The 17,266-nt window shown below is 40.1% G+C and overlaps 1 protein-coding gene across 1 annotated transcript in view; it reads left to right on the top strand.

Annotated features, from left to right (window-relative positions):
• Positions 1–17,266, top strand: part of LOC309638984 (HLA class I histocompatibility antigen, alpha chain G-like) — a 46,602-nt gene that overhangs the window by 9,769 nt on the left and 19,567 nt on the right. The window contains 1 exon segment of the mRNA XM_082415561.1: positions 3,739–3,953. The gene's annotated coding sequence lies outside the window, so the exon portion shown is untranslated.

Genomic DNA, 17,266 nt, shown 5'->3' with positions numbered 1-17,266 from the left:
GTCTGTGTTGGGTCTTCGTTTCTGTGCGAGGGCTTTCTCTAGTTGCGGCGAGTGTGGGCCACTCTTCATCGCGGTGCGCGGGCCTCTCACTGTCGCGGCCTCTCTTTTTGTGGAGCACAGGCTCCAGACGCGCAGGCTCAGTAGTTGTGGCTCACGGGCCTAGTCGCTCCACGGCATGTGGGATCTTCCCAGACCAGGGCTCGAACCCGTGTCCCCTGCATTGGCAGGCAGATTCTCAACCACTGCGCCACTAGGGAAGCCCTTTATCTTTGTTTTTAAAAATATGATGTAAAGGGAAGATCTTTATTTTTCTCTAGAGCAGTGCTGTCCAGTAGAAATAAAATGCAAGATACTTATGTAATTTTAAGTTTTCTAGTCAAAGCTGCATTAAAAAAAAGTAAAGAGAAGTGAAATTAATTGTAATAATATATTTTATTTCACCAACTTAACCCATTATATCAAAAATATTTTTACATGTGATCCATTTTAAACAATTATTAGTGGGATATTTTATGTTTTCTCAGACTAAGTCTTTGAAATCCAATGTATATTTTACACTCATATCAAATCTCAATTCTAGACTAGGCGCATTTTAGGTGCTTAGTGGCCACATGAGGCTAGTTGTTACTGTTGAATAGCATGCATTAGATGGCTTAGATGGATGGCTAGTTGTACTAGTTACATTTATTAAATAATCATCCTCTTTTCATTGAATTAAACTATCACACTTGTCATATCTGAAATTCTTTCATAGTGAGATCTGTTTCTGGATTTTTGATTCTATATTCTAATCTTCTATTTATCTCTTCTTACACCAACACCATAGATTTTATTTCATTGATTTTATAATATTTTCTGAAATCTAGACAGGCAAGTCTCTCTTTCCTGTTATTTTTATACTTTTTCTTAGATGTTTTTGGACATGTATTCCCTATACACTCTGAAATCATTTTTTACTGTTCTCTCCCGTCAAAGAAAAAGAGAAAAACCTATTGTGATTCTAAACGGAAAAACATTAAATGTATAATTTAACTTGGGTATTGTTGGTATTTTTTATGTGTCTTCCCAGCCAAGAATGTGGTTTGTTTTCCATTTATTTAGGTCTTGTTTTATTTTTTCAGTAAGATCTTCATTTTTAAAAAAAAATTTATTTAATTTTGGCTGTGCTGGGTCTTTGTTGCTGCGCACGGGCTTTCTCTAGTTCCTACGAGTGGGGGCTACTCTTCATTGTGGTGCGCGAGTTTCTTACTGTGGTGGCTTCTCTTGTTGTGGAGCTCGGGCTCTAGGCGAGCGGGTTTCAGTAGTTGTGGCACACGGGCTCAGTAGTTGTGGCTCGTGGGCTCTAGAGCGCAGGTTCAGTAATTGTGGCGTATGGGCTTAGTTGCTACACGGCATGTGGGATCTTCCCAGACCAGGGCTCCAACCCGTGTCCCCTGCATTGGCAGGTGGATTCTCGACCACTGTGCCACCAGGGAAGTCCCAAAATCTTCATTTTTAAAAAACAGATTCATTTAGCATTTTTTTGGCTGTTATGAGTGGAGATTTTCCCCCAGTTTCTGATAAGCATACCAGGTGCTTCATTGCTTGGATAAAGAAGTAAGAAATCATTGATATTTGACTATTTCTTATATCTAGACCCCCGTCACAATCTCTTACTAATAGTAGTAAATTTTTAATTATAGAGTTCATTTAAGTATTAACTGGCACTCCGTGTTTTCATAGGTTTTCCCAGACAATTCTTGTGCATTTGGCCAGAGAAGCTCATTTGAGATCTGCTAATCTGTATGCTAAAGATTCTCAAAATTTGTTTCTGGCTTATATGTCTCTCCTGAAACTCACACATCTGGAGCTCAACATGTATGAACTGAGATTTTTCCCTCTCACTCACAGCTAATGTGTTACTGAGTTCCAGGAATTCTTCTTAACTGCTGCCCTTCTCTCCCTCCCTAGAGTATCAAAGAATTTGTAGGTATTTAAAAAACTACTGCAGAGATTAAAGGGTCTCAATTTATAGAGCCTTCAGAAGTAAATTTCCCTGCCCTTTACATCACCTGTGAAGGTGCTCTTTTGGTTTGAATTGCTCAGTCATTCTGTTGCTCTCACGAGTACCCCTTTCCATGTGCTAATACAGTTACTAGCATTGATATCTATCTTTTCTGTCTGAGAAGATAAAAAAATCCTAAATCCTAGGGCACATAGAAGGAAAACATGTACTGGGAGGGGGGTATGTATTAGTTTCCTAGGGTTGCTATAACAAGGTATCACAAACTGGTGGCTTAAAAGAACAAAATTTATTCTCTCACAGGTCTGGAGGAAGACTGAAATCAAGGTGTTGGTCAGGTTGATTGCTTCTGGAGGCTCTGAGGGAGAATCTGTTCCATGCCTCTCTCCTAGCTTCTTGTGGTGCCTGGCAATACTTTGCGTTCCTTGGCAGTCTCTCTCTCCACTGTCACATGGTGTTCTGTGTGTGTGTGTGTGTGTGTGTGTCTGTGTGTCTGTGTGTCTGTGTCTGTGTCCAAAATTCCCTCTTCTAAAAAGAACATCAGTCATTGGATTAATGCCCACCTTAATCCAGTATGCCCTCATTTTAACTTGATTACATTTACAAGGACCCTATTTCCAAATAAGATTGCATTCTGAGGTTCCTAGTGGACATGAATTTTGGGGGGACACTATTCAACCCAATATAGGGTATAAATTTTAAATTTCACTGGTGTCTGTAGACACTTCACCAGAGAGAAGTTTCCATGACACTGCAGTATCCAGATGTCCTTGATGTAGACATTGAGTTGGTCAGTGGACTAGTCAGATTGTAGAACCATGGCTGCTACTTGTTCATATGGAAATATTTGGTTATGGGAAGCTAAGAGAATTAGTACTAAGTAGGAGAAGTTGAAAATAGTAACTGGCATAAAGATGATTTTTCTAATCACTTTTATGTATGCTCTCATTGTCAGCTGAGCCTGGGAAATTTGCCACTTTTGATCATCTGACTCTGTGTCATGATACCACCTTGCTTGATTACTTGGTGCCAAGGGGATCATACCAGAGGTCATCCCTGGTATTCTTTGGTCTGTAGGCAAAGCCTTTTTTCAAATCACACAAGTGCAAGATGTGCTTATCTAAGTGACACTTCAGTAGAGGAATCATGGGATTGTCAAGCTCTCCTCCACTCCCCTTGCTTGATATGCATAGAAGAGGCACTTTTACCTCCAGGAAAGATTGCAGAATTTGGTTTTCTTGATTCTCAAGCTGGCTCTATTTTAGGGAGGGGACCAAAAGGAGAAGTGGCTGCTCCTAGTACAGTGAGTATGTAGTAGGTATTCTATAAATGTTTGTTGAATTAAAGAATCTTTTTCTCATAGGGGTAGCTGTTGGCATAATACATAGCTAATATTTATCTATATAGTGCTTTGTCTCCTTTGACTTCCACAACATTCGTATGTGGAAGGTTTTATTACTCCAGCTCTCCCCACTGCCAAATTATCATCCATCAGAACTAAGTTATTGTTATTTGTAGTTCCCTAAATCTAGTGCCCTATTTCACAGCTTGATGCCTTTGTTTTCCTGGATTCCTCTTAATCTTGCTCCCAACTCCAAGTTGTTAATATTTTTCTTTGGAAAACTTCTGTACTTTTATAGTGTTCTTGAACTATTGATGTTTTTTATATCTGTTCTCCACTGGAGTAGGAGCTACTTGAGAGCAGAAATTGTCTTTGTTTTCCCATTGCTTCACAGTGTCTGACACACAGGAAGCCTTAGCTCAAAGAAGGAGATCAAGGCTTGGAATGAACGAGTAATTTGCCTGCGGTCACACAGCTGGTGTATGGCAGAGCCAGAGGAGAATCTAGATCCTTAACCACTCAAGAACTAGAAAGAAGAAAACACTGCACGGGTGTCAGGAGACCCAAGGACTAACCTTGAGTTGGCAGCTCTTGTGTCATCCTACCTAGGTGAGATTCTTTACCTTTATGGTATCAATATTTCGGTTCTTGTTTGTAATGCTCTTTTTAGGACCATCAATCAAAGGTTCTTTTTGTATGCATTTCTTCCAAGGAAATTGAAAAAGTCTCAACTCCCTATAGATACCTTTTAAGATAAGTCACTGAAGAGAACTGTTGGCTATAATGAAGGTATGGAGAATTTCCTTTTCTGGCTCAAGAGTATCCCTCCTATGAGGAGTTCAGACTAGGTGCTCTATAGGGCTCTTTTGGATTTTGTATTCCAAGTCTTTCTACCTCACCTGAATGCTCTCCATTAATGACTCCACTACCCTTTATTTTTTCTTTCCCTCATCTTCATGTTGCGATGGAACGTTTCCTCAGGAGCGACCACCTTCTGCTCTCCATGGTCCTGAAAAGATGTCTCTGGGTTTTCTGAAAGTTTCTGTTTCCCAAATGCAAATTTGAGTTTTGATTGGTTCTTGAAGAAAAAGAAGATGGCAGATGATCTGCTAATGACTTACTGGAAAACACAGGAGAATGAAAGGCACTACCCAGGTGGTAGAGTCAGATCTTCTGTTATTTTGCATTTCTCCATCTCTCCCTCTTTCTTTTGGCTGCCTCAGTGAGTCCAGCTCTGCTTCTCTTGTTGCTGAGGTCTCAGACCTTATGATTTACTCTAGAGGTGCTGGCAGAACTGAGCTCAGATTTAGGATTAAGGAGATTAGGACTGGAGAAGGATTAGGTAGGTTCCAGAGGCTGATGGGTTTATCTGTCAGAGAGACTTCAGGAGCTCTGTATCTCTCACATTCAGACCTTTGTCCGCTCTGGGAGCAACACAGTGTTGTCACTGATCATGCCCTGATTCACTTCAGTGAATCCCTGAGGAACTAGAATGTCCTCCCTCCCATCCTAAGAATTCCACTGCTTAGGAAGTGACGCAAAAGTGATAGCCTCTAAAATCCTCTCCCTGTTCCCATAGAGCACCACAGAAAGATTCCAGGTGGAGATCCTGACCCTTAGGATGTGAAACTACTGGGATGAGATTTTTTTTCTTCCTTTTTTTTTTTAAAGGGCATTTTCTTTGCTGTTGATATCCAGTGCTTCACTGCTTTGTTAATTATGTTGTAATTCCTCTCCTGTATCCCTCCCATTTAATTAATTGCCAGTTTCTGACATTTCTAAACATCTTAGCTGTCCCCTCCTTCCTTTTCCACTTTGATTGTCCTATTTCAGGCCCTTCCTATACTGTGGCAGCTGACTCCCTACCTTTATCTGAGCATTTGGTCTCACTCCCTTGCCTCACTCCCAGTCTTTCCTCTGTACTGCCTCCTCGGTGATATTTCTGACTCAGAACTCTGTAGTATTCCCCTACTCAGTCATCTTTGATGATGACTTTTATCCTTCACTGATTGGGTAAGACCTAAATCTCTCTGGAATGGCTTACAAGGCTCTTTATGATCTTGTCCAATGGGCTGTCCTAACTTTATAGGTGGGAGATTTGTGAGGAAGAACAGACCACTTGTAGAGAAATAGACACTGCATCTTTGTGCACTTAGGTATATGGGGGATTCCATATGTGGTCCCATTCAAATGTAAGGAGAGAAAGTTTAAAACAGCTTTCTACAGTCTTTGTTTTGGCTGGTGAAAGGAGCAAAGTGATCCTTCTCGTTTGTCAAACTGAGCACTTTCTAGGGAAGCCAAGATCTTTGCAAACTGCTCATGGAAATTACTCTTTCTCTTTGCAGTAGAGGTGGGCCATGGACCACTGAGGACACTTATTAAGCATGTACTCCTCAAATATTGAAGGAAGAGTCCATCAGTAGCAAACTTTTATTGAGAGACTGTGTTAGGCATTGTGCTAGGTCCCATGGATACCAGTGAACAAGACAGACATAGTCCCTTCAGGAATCTGAGGTCATAGCTGGGAAAAGAGACAGCTAATTCCAAAATGTTTCTCCAGAGATATAGCCAGTTCCAAACTAACTGTAGTCTTGATTATAACTCCTTTATTTTTTATTTTTTTCGTAACTCCTTTAGAGTTATTGTTTTCATAGTCTTTTTTCTTTTATCAGTCTTTATAGTGCTTCCTCTTTTTTGCTTTCAAATCAGAATTTAACAAAGCTTTTATTGGCCCGGCTGACCTATGTAGCAACAATCTTCCCTTTGCTGCAGTGAGAGAAGTGGTCTGCATTTAGTATTTTACTTTCCTCAATTCTCATCTTTCCCCATGGGGGCCCAGTGTGCAATGGCTGCAAACAGCAGCCTCCTCGGTAGTGTATGCAGCCTGTTGCCTGAATGGGTTGCCCTAAGGGACCTTGGAGACAGCCCTTTCCAGTGGACATTCATGACTGGCATGCTGTCCCCAGTCTAGGCTCCAGACAGGTATGTGCGGTGTCTTTGGAAAGCCCCAGGGCACAGTGGCCAGGGTCCACATTGGCCAAATCATAATGTCCATTCACACCAAGCTGCAGAACAAGGAGCATGTGATTGAGGCCCTCCGCAGGGCCAAGTTCAAGTTCCCTGGCCACCAGAAGATCCACATCTCCAAGAAGTGGGGATTTACTGTTTAATGGGGATGAATTTGAAAACATGGTGGCAGAAAAGTGGCTCATCCCGGATGGATGTGTGGTCAAATGCATCCCTAATTGTGGCCCCTGGACAAATGGTGGGCCCTGCACTCTTGAGAGCTTTGGCGCTGTCCCCTCCTTACTCATGCCCACCAATAAATCCTACTTTCCTGTCAAAAAAAAAATTTTCATCTTTCTTTGACTTCTGCAGTCCCACTTCTTCTCGCCACTTAATTTACACTGTCTTCCAGTGGTCCTCAGAGGCCTTTCCTTAGTCTTCTCTATGGCACCTAACACCGCTCATGGTGCTCCCTCCTTAGTCTCAGAGCACTGCTGGATACCGTCCAGTCTGCTCAGTCTCTCCCTTTGTCCCCACCACCTCTTCCCCCTGCCCCCTCCACTTGCCTCTCCCATGAACCTCTAACAGACTCTTCCTCAACACCCTCCTCACATTCCCAAGATAAGCTGAGTCAAACTTTGAAGTGAAAAGAAAGTTTTATTTGGACATCATCTGCATTTTTTTTAACATCTTTATTGGAGTATAATTGCTTTACAATGGTGTGTTAGTTTCTGCTTTATAGCAAAGTGAGTCAGCTATACATATACATATATCCCCATATCTCCTCCTTCTTGCATCTCCCTCCCACCCTCCCTATCCCACCCCTCTAGGTGGTCACAAAGCACCAAGCTGATCTCCCTGTGCTATGCAGCTGCTTCCCACTACTTATCGGTTTTACATTTGGTAGTGTACATATGTCCATGACACTCTCTCACTTCGTCCCAGCTTACCCTTCCCCCTCCCCGTGTCCTCAAGTCCATTCTCTACGTCTGCGTCTTTTATTCCTGTCCTGCCCCTAGGTTCTTCAGAACCATTTTTTTTTTTTAAGATTCCATATATATGTGTTAGCTTACAGTATTTGTTTTTCTCTTTCTGACTTACTTCACTCTGTCTAGGTACATCCACTTCACTACAAATAACTCAATTTCGTTTCTTTTTATGAGCCCCATTCTTGCCAACACCTTGATTGCAGCCTTGTAGGCACCCTGAAATAGATAACCCAGCTTATGCTGTGGTTGGATTGCTGACCCACAGAAACTGTGAGATGCTGTGAAATCCTCTTGTTTGGGGTAATTTGTTATGCAGTAATAGATAATATATTGCAGATGTACGGAAATGCCAACTGCCCAATAACTGGAGGCCTGGGGGCCCATGGCAAATTATAGACTCCTTTGCCAAGTGTTAAAAACACCACTGATCCAACTGGATGGTGATTTCTTGCAGCCCCACTCGCTGGGAGAAGAAGGAACCCCAGGTTCTAATTAGCTTATTATTCAGGCTACCCAGCATGAGTTCGCAGTGTTATTCTCAGACAGTTCTGCTTCTTGCATCATAAAGATAATAGAACAACACTAGAGTGAGTTAATGAGGTTAGGACAGTGGGTTATAGACCACCTTATGTAGGGATGTGTTTTTCTAGACACTTGAAATCTCACTATGAGGAGAAAGAGTTGTTGAAGGTACTAAATAAACTTAAGAGAAAGGAGTTTCGAAGAAAATGTCAGTATCTTAACTAAGAAGTAATTTTGTGACCTCAAAGGGCAGGAAACAGGAAGCTGTAGGTAAGCTGTGCTAGAAGTGAAGGCTGATTTCTAACCAAATAAATTTCAAGAGAAAAAAACAAAAAGAAGAGAGGGAATCAGTAAGTTAGGAGACATAGCAACCAAAATCAATGAGTACATCTCTTTGGATCCTGGTTTAAACACCTCAGTTGTTAAGAAAAAAATATAATTAGGGAAGTGTGAACATGCACTGAATGTTTGATGATGTTAAGAATTGTTATTTTTAGAAATGATACTGTAATTATGAAATTTATAAAATTAATTTTAGGGATACATTAAAAATATTACAGATGAAATGATATATCTATAATTTTGTTTAAAATATCCAGCATGTACTGTGGGGAGAACTAGGTGGGAATATAAATGATGCAAGGTTGATTCCAACTATATGACATATGGAAAAGGCAAAACTACAGAGAGAAGAAAACCTAGTGGTAACTGGTGGGGTGGGGTGGGGTGAGGTAGGGAGATAAATAGGCAAAACACAGAGGATTTTTAGGGCAATGAAAATGCTTTGTATGCTATAATAATAATGAATATATGTCATACATTTGTTCAAACCATAGTATGTACAACTCCAAGAGTGAACACTAAGGAAAACTATGGACTTCATGATTATGATGTGTCAATGTAGGTTCATCCTTGGTAAAAAATGTACCATTCTGGTGAGTGGTGTTGATAATGGGGGAGACTGTGTAAGTGTGGGGGCAGAGGGTGTATGGAAAAATCTCTGTACCTTCCTCTCAATTTTGTTGAAAATCTAAAACTTTTCTAAAACAATAAAATCTTCTAAAAAATTAAAAAAAAATACACATACAAAGCAAAAAAAACCCCAAAAAACAAAATAAAACCTGTTCAGTAGAAGGACTCAATAGCAGAATTGAGCAGGCAGAAGAAAGAATTTGAGGATCGTTCAATAGAGTTTATCTGGTATGAAGAACTGGAAAAAATAAGAATAAAAAAATATGAACAGAGCCTCAGATACTGTGGGACAACATCAGTACCAACATATGCATAATAGGAGTCTCAGAAAAGGAGGAAAGAGAAAAAGCAGAAAAAATAAAGAAATAAAGGCTTGAAACTTCCCAAATTTGATGAGAAACTTGAATCTGTACACTCAAGAGGTGTATCAAACTCCAAGTAAGATGATCCACACCAAGACACATTATGGTCAAAAGATCGTGAACAAAAGAAAGGAGAAAAATTTGCAAGCAGTAGGAGAAAAAGCTCATTACATATTAAACACACACCCACACACAATAAGAATAACAGCTAACTTCTCATCAGAAACAATAGAGGCCAGAAAGCATTGATACATTCAAAATGAAAAGCAAAATAAAGCTAAACAAAAACCACCAAATAACCTGTTAACAAAGAATCCTATATCTAGCAAAACTGATTTGAAACTGAAGACAAAGACATTCCCAAAGACACAGAGGATTTATTGCTAGCAGATCTGTTTTACAAGAAATACTATAGTTAAGTTCTTTAGGCTGAGAAGAAATGACACCAGACAATAACCCCAATCTGCATGAAAAAAACAAAGAGCACCAGGAAAGGTAATATGAACATAATTATGAAAAACATTATAAATGTATTTTTATCTTTTCTTATCTGACTTAAATTATATAAAGCAATAATAAATTTATTGCGTTGGGCTTATAACATCTTCAGATGTAATATATATTCATGTGAATAATTGGACAAAGGATGGAGGAAGGAATGGAACTCTTTTGGAGTAAGGAAATGACAAAAATGGTATCTTGTGGTATTTGAATCCACAAGAGGAAGAGTACTGGAAATGCTAAATACAGAGTTTAAAATGAAAGGCTCAAGTATGTTTTTTCTCTTTTCTCAACTTCTTTAAAAGAAAATTATATAAATCAATATTTATGATACTATGTTACAAATATAGCTATGTAATATATATGACAATAACACGAAGGAGAGGAGTCATAACAAAACTATATCAGAGCAAGGTTTCTCTGCTTACTGGAATTAAATTAGTATTTATCCAAAGTATACTGTGATATGTTAAGGTAGAGATTGTAATTCCTAAAGAAACCACTATAAAATAATTCAGAGTTACACTTAGAAATGAACAAAATAATTTATATGGCTCATAGCAAAATATCTACCTAATAAAAGACAATAAAGAAGGAACAGAGGAACAAAAAGACATGAGATACATAAAAAAAAGAAAAAAACATGGTAAACAAATCCACTCAGATAAAAAATAACATTAAATGTGAATGGATTAAACATACATAGTTTTCTGTGCTACATAATAAGTGATCACAAACCTAGCCCACAAATCAACACACATTTATTATCTCACAATTTCTGTGGGTCAGGACTCCAAGTATACCTCAGCTGGGTTCTCTGCAAGGCTGTATTAAGGTGTCAGTTGTGTTCTTAGCTGGAGGATTGACTGTAAGATCCACTTCCACACTCACTAAGGACGTCAGTAGAATTCAGTTCCCTGTGGTTATAAGACTGAGGGACTTGACTTCTTGCTGGTTGTTGGCTGGAGGTTGCCCTCAGCTCCTAGTAGCCACCCTCAGCTCCTTGTCACATGGGACTCTCAACATGGCTGCTGCTTCAAAGCCAGCACAGGAGAGTGTCTCAAGAAAGTCTACTAGCAAAACAGACTCTGTAGCAATGTGATCATAGGCATGACATCCCATCACTTTTGCCATATCCTCTCCGTTAGAAACAAGTCAAAGGTCCCAGAGACAGTCAAGGGGAGGGTTATATAAAAGGGCATAAATATTAGAAAATGAGGATCATTAGGGGTCATCTTAGAGTTTGCCACAGAGAGAACTTATTTAACCTGATAAAGAGCATTTATGAAAAACCTGACATCTTAATGGTGAAAGAATGAATGCTTTCCCCCAAGATTGAGAACAAGGTATGTCTGCTGCCACCATTTCTATAAGCATTGTACTAGAGGTTATAGCTAGTGCAATTAGAAAAAAAAAAAAAAAAGACATCTACATTGGAAAGGAAGAAATAACGCTATCTTTATTTGAAAATAATGTGATCCTGCATTTTGAAAACCCTAAGGTACCCTCCCAAACACACAGATTACTGGAATGAATAAATTAATTCAGCCAGGTAATACAGTACAAGATTGTGGCAGATAGATTCTAAGGTAGCCCCTATAGTCCCTGCCTCCTGGTGTTCATTCGTGTGATAACTTACACTTGAGGCTCTTGACCAATAGACTATGGCCAGGGTTATGGGATATCACTTATGTGATTACATTACATAGGATTGTCACGTCTAAGAAAGAGGCTTTCTTCTCTAGTGGCTTTGATGAAGCAAGCAGCCATGTTGGGAGGAACATGGAAAGTAATTGAGGGCTGCTTCTTGGAGCTTGGGTGGCCTCTGGTCAGCAATCAGCAGCAAGCTGAAGCCCTTCTTCCTATAGCCACATGGAATTGAATTCTGCCAACAGTTTGGGAGCTTGAAAGCAGATCCTTCTCTTGTCAAGTCTTGAGATGGCCAATACCTTGATTGCAGGCTTGTGAGGCCCTAAGCAGAGGACCCACTAATCTGTGCCCAGATTCCTGCCCCACAAAGCCTGCAAGATAATAAATGTTTATGGTTTTAGCTGTTGAATTGATGGTAATATTGTTAGGCATTAGTAGAAAGGTAATATGTATTTTAGTACCTGAAAGTGGGATATTGCTATAACAAAGACCTACAAATGGAATAGCAGGTTTGGAACCAGGCAGTTGGTAGAGGCTAGGAGAATTTTAAGCATGGTGGGGGACTTCCCTGGTGGTGCAGTGGTTAAGACTCTGTGCTCCCAATGCAGGGGGCCCGGGTTTGATCCCTGGTCAGGGAACTAGATCCCACATGCATGCTGCAACTAAGAGTTCATATGCCTCAACTAAGGAGCCTGTGAGTTGTAACTAAGGAGCCCGCCTGCTGCAACTGAGACCTGGTGCAACCAAATAAATGAATAAATATTAAAAAAAAAAAAAAAAAAGCATGGTGGAGGGAAGTCCCTGGCGGTCCAGTGGTTAGGACTCAGTGCTTTCACAGGAAGGGAAAGGAAAGGAAGAAAGTAAAAGAAAAGGAAGGAAGGAAAGAAAGAAAGAGAAAAGGAAGGAAAAGAAAGAAAGGGAAGAAAAGAAAAAGGGAGGAAGGAAGGAAGAAGGAAGGAAGGAAGGGAAGACTCCCTCTTGTGAGAGCACTGGAATCACAACTAACTGCTGAACAACCATTGACAGGAAGACACTGGAACTCACCACAAAAGATACCCCACATCCAAAGATAAAGGAGAAGCCACAATGAGACGGTAGGAGGGGGGCAATCACAATAAAATCAAATCCTGTAACTGCTGGGTGGGTGACTCACAAAATGGAGAACACTTATAACAAAGAAGTCCACCCACTGGAGTGAAGGTTCTGAGCCCCATGTCAGGCTTCCCAAGCTGGGGGTCTGGCAACGGGAGGAGGAATTCCCAGAGAATCAGATTTTGAAGGCTAGTGGGATTTGATTGCAGGACTTCGACAGGACTGGGGGAAACAGACTCCACTCTTGGAGGGCACACACAAAGTGATGTGTGCATCAGGACCTGGAGGAAGGAGCAATGACCCCATAGGAGACTGAAGCAGACCTACCTGCAAGTGTTGCAGGGTCTCCTGCAGAGGCGGAGGGTAGCTGTGCTCACCGTGGGAACAAGGACACTGGCAGCAGAGGTTCTGGGAAGTGCTCCTTGGCGTGAGCCCTCCCGGAGTCCACCATTAGCCCCACCAAAAAGCCTGCAGGCGCCAGTGCTGGGTCAGGCCAAACAACCAACAGGGAGGGAACTCGGCTCCACCCATCAGCAGACAAGCGAACTAAAGTTTTACTGAGCTCTGCCCGCCAGAGCAACACCCAGCTCTACCCACCACCAGTCCCTCCCATCAGGAAGCTTGCACAAGCCTCTTAGATAGCCTCATCCACCAGAGGGCAGACAGCAGAAGGAAGAAGAACTACAATCCTGCAGCCTGTGGAACAAAAACCACATTCACAGAAAGACAGACAAAATGAAAAGGCAGAGGACTATGTACCAGATGAAGGACCAAGATAAACCCCAGAAAAACATCTAAATGAAGTGGAGATAGGCAACCTTCCAGAAAAAGAATTCACAATAATGATAGTGAAGATGATACAGGACCTCAGAAAAAGAATGGAGGCAAAGATCGAGAAGATGCAAGAAATGTTTCACAAAGACCTAGAAGAATTAAAGAACAAACAAACAGAGATGAGCAATACAATAACTGAAATGAAAAATACACTAGAAGGAATCAATCGCAGAATAACTGAGGCAGAAGAATGGATAAGTGACCTGGAAGACAGAATGGTGGAATTCACTGCTGCAGAACAGAATAAAGAAAAAAGAATGAAAAGAAATGAAGACAGTCTAAGAGACCTCTGGGACAACATTAAATGCAACAACATTCGCATTATAGGGGTCCCAGAAGGAGAAGAGAGAGAGAAGGACCCAAGAAAATATTTGAAGAGATTATAGTCGAAAACTTCCCTAACCTGGGAAAGGAAATAGCCATCCAAGTCCAGGAAGTGCAGAGAGTCCCAGGCTGGATAAACCCAAGGAGAAATACGGCAAGACACATAGTAATTAAACTGACCAAAATTAAAGACAAAGAAAAATTATTGAAGGCAACAAGGGAAAAACAACAAATAACTTACAAGGGAACTCCCATAAGGTTAACAGCTGATTTCTCAGCAGAAACTCTACAAGCCAGAAGGGAGTGGCACGATATATTTAAAGTGTTGAAAGGGAAGATTACTCTACCTGGCAAGGATCTCATTCAGAGTCGACGGAGACATCAAAAGCTTTACAGACAAGCAAAAGCTAAGAGAATTCAGCACCTCCAAACCAGCTCTACAACAAATGTTAAAGCAACTTCTCTAAGTGGGAAACACAAGAGAAGAAAAGGACCTACAAAAACAAACCCAAAACAATTAAGAAAATGGTAATAGGAACATACATATCGATATTTACCTTAAATGTGAACGGATTAAGTGCTCCAACCAAAAGACACAGGCTCGCTGAATGGATATAAAAATAAGACCCATCTATATGCTGTCTAAATAGACCCACTTCAGACCTAGGGACACATACAGACTGAAAGTGCGAGGATGGAAAAAGATATTCCATGCAAATGGAAATCAAAAGAAAGCTGGAGTAGCAATACTCATATCAGATAAAATAGACTTTAAAATAAAGAATGTTACAAGAGACAAGGAGGGACACTACATAATGATCAAGGGATCAACCCAAGAAGAAGATATAACAATTATAAATATATATGCACCCAACATAGGAGCACCTCAATACATAAGGCAACTGCTAACAGCTCTAAAAGAGGAAATCAACAGTAACACAATAATAGTGGGGGATTTTAACACCTCTCTTACACCAAAGGACGGATCATCCAGACAGAAAATTAATAAGGAAACACAAGCTTTAAATGACACAGTAGATCAGATAGATTTAATTGATGTTTATGGGACATTCCATCCAAAAACTGCAGATTACACTTTCTTCTCAAGTGCACACGGAACCTTCTCCAGGACAGATCACATCTTGGGTCACAAATCAAGCCTCAGTAAATTTAAGAAAACTGAAATCATATATCAAGCATCTTTTCTGACCACAACGCTATGAGATTAGAAATCAATTACAGGGAAAAAAACGTAAAAAACACAAACACATGGAGGCTAAACAATATGTTACTAAATAATCAAGATATCACTGGAGAAATCAAAGAGGAAATCAAAAAATACCTACAGACAAATGACAATGAAAACATGATCCAAAACCTATGGGTTGTAGGAAAAACTGTTCTAAGAGGGAAGTTTATAGCAATACAGTCCTACCTCAAGAAACAAGAAGAAAATCTCAAATAAACAATCTTAGGTTCCTACATCTAAAGGAACTAGAGAAAGAAGAACAAAGACAACCCAAAATTAGTAGAAGGAAAGAAATCATGAAAATTAAAGCAGAAATGAATGAAATAGAAACAAAGAAAACAATAGCAAAGATCAATAAAACTAAAAGCTGGTTCTTTGAGAAGATAAACAAATTTGATAAACCTTTAGCCAGACTCATCAAGAAAAAGAGGGAGAGGACTCAAATCAATAAAATTAGAAATGAAAAAGGAGAAGTTACAACAGACATGGCAGAAATACAAAGCATCCTAACAGACTACTACAAGCAACTCTATGCCAGTGAAATGGACAACCTGGAAGAAATGGACAAATTCTTAGAAAGGTATCTTTCCAAGACTGAACCAGGAAGAAATAGAAAATATGAACAGACAAGTCACAAGTAATGAAATTGAAACTGTGATTAAAAATCTTAAAACAAACGAAAGTACAGGACCAGATGGCTTCACAGGTGAATTCTATCAAACATTTAGAGAAGAGCTTACACCCATCCTTCTCAATTCTTCCAAAAAGTTGCAGAGGAAGGAACACTCCCAAACTCATTCTGCGAGGCCACCATCACCCTGTTACCAAAACCAGACAAAGATACTACAAAAAAAATTACAGACCAATATCACTGATGAATATAGATGCAAAAATCCTCAACAAAATACTAGCAAACAGGGCTTCCTTGGTGGCACAGTGGTTAAGAATCCGCCTGCCAATGCAAGGGACAGGGGTTCGAGCCCTGGCCTGGGAAGATCCCACATGCCGTGGAGCAACTAAGCCCATGCGCCACAACTACTGAGCCTGAGCTCTAGAGCCTGCAAGTCACAACTACTGAGCCCACGTGCCACAACTACTGAAGCCTGCATGCCTAGAGCCCGTGCTCCACAATAAGAGAAGCCATGATGATGAGAAGCCTGCACACCACAACGAAGAGTAGCCCCTGCTCACTGCAACTAAAGAAAGCCCGCGCGCGGCAACAAAGACCCAACACAGCCAAAAATAAATAAGTTAATTAATTAATTAAAAAAAATACTAGCAAACAGAATCCAACAGCACATTAAAGGGATCATACACCATGGTCTAGTGGGATTTATTTCAGGGATGCAAGGATTCTTCAATATATGCAAATCAATCAGTGTGATATACCATATTAACAAATTGAAGAATAAAAACCATATGACCATCTCAATAGATGCAGAAAAAGCTTTTGACAAAATTCAACACAACACCCGTTTATGATAAAAACTCTCCAGAAAGTGGGCATACAGGGAACCTACCTCAACGTAATAAAGGCCATACATGATAAACCCATAGCAAACATCATTCTCAATGGTGAAAAACTGAAAGCATTTCCTCTAAGATCAGGAACAAGATGAGGATGTCCACTCTCACCACTATTATTCAACATAGTTTTGGAAGTCCTAGCTACGGCAATCAGAGAAGAAAAAGAAATAAAAGGAATACACATTGGAAAAGAAGAAGTAAAACTGTCACTGTTTGCAGATGACATGATACTATACATGGATAATCTTAAAGATGCCACCAGAAAACTGCTAGAGCTAATCAATGAATTTGGTAAAGTTGCAGGATACAAAATTAATGCACAGAAATCTCTTGCATTCCTATACACTAATGATGAAAAATCTGAAAGAGAAATTATGGAAACACTCCCATTTACCATTGCAACAAAAATAATAAAATACCTAGGAATAAACCTACCTAGGGAGACAAAAGACCTGTATGCAGAAAACTATAAGACACTGATGAAAGAAATTAAAGATGATACCAACAGATGGAGAGATATACCATGTTCTTGGATTGGAAGAATCAACATTGTGAAAATGACTATACTACCCAAAGCAATCTACAGATTCAATGCAATCCCTATCAAATTACCAATGGCATTTTTTACGGAGCTAGAACAAATCATCTTAAAATTTGTTTGGAGACACAAAAGACCTCGAATAGCCAAAGCAGTCTTGAGGGAAAAAAACGGAGCTGGAGGAATCAGACTCCCTGACTTCAGACTATACTACAAAGCTACAGTAATCAAGACAATATGGTACTGGCACAAAAACAGAAACATAGATCAATGGAACAAGATAGAAAGCCCAGAGATAAACCCACGCACCTATGGTCAACTAATCTATGACAAAGGAGGCAAAGATATACAATGGA

This window comes from Balaenoptera physalus, assembly GCF_965194825.1.
Source record: "Balaenoptera physalus genome assembly, chromosome: 11".
NCBI lineage: Eukaryota > Metazoa > Chordata > Mammalia > Artiodactyla > Balaenopteridae > Balaenoptera > Balaenoptera physalus.
The sequence above is the reverse complement of the archived record's forward strand: the minus strand, read 5'-3'. Positions and strand labels throughout refer to the sequence as shown.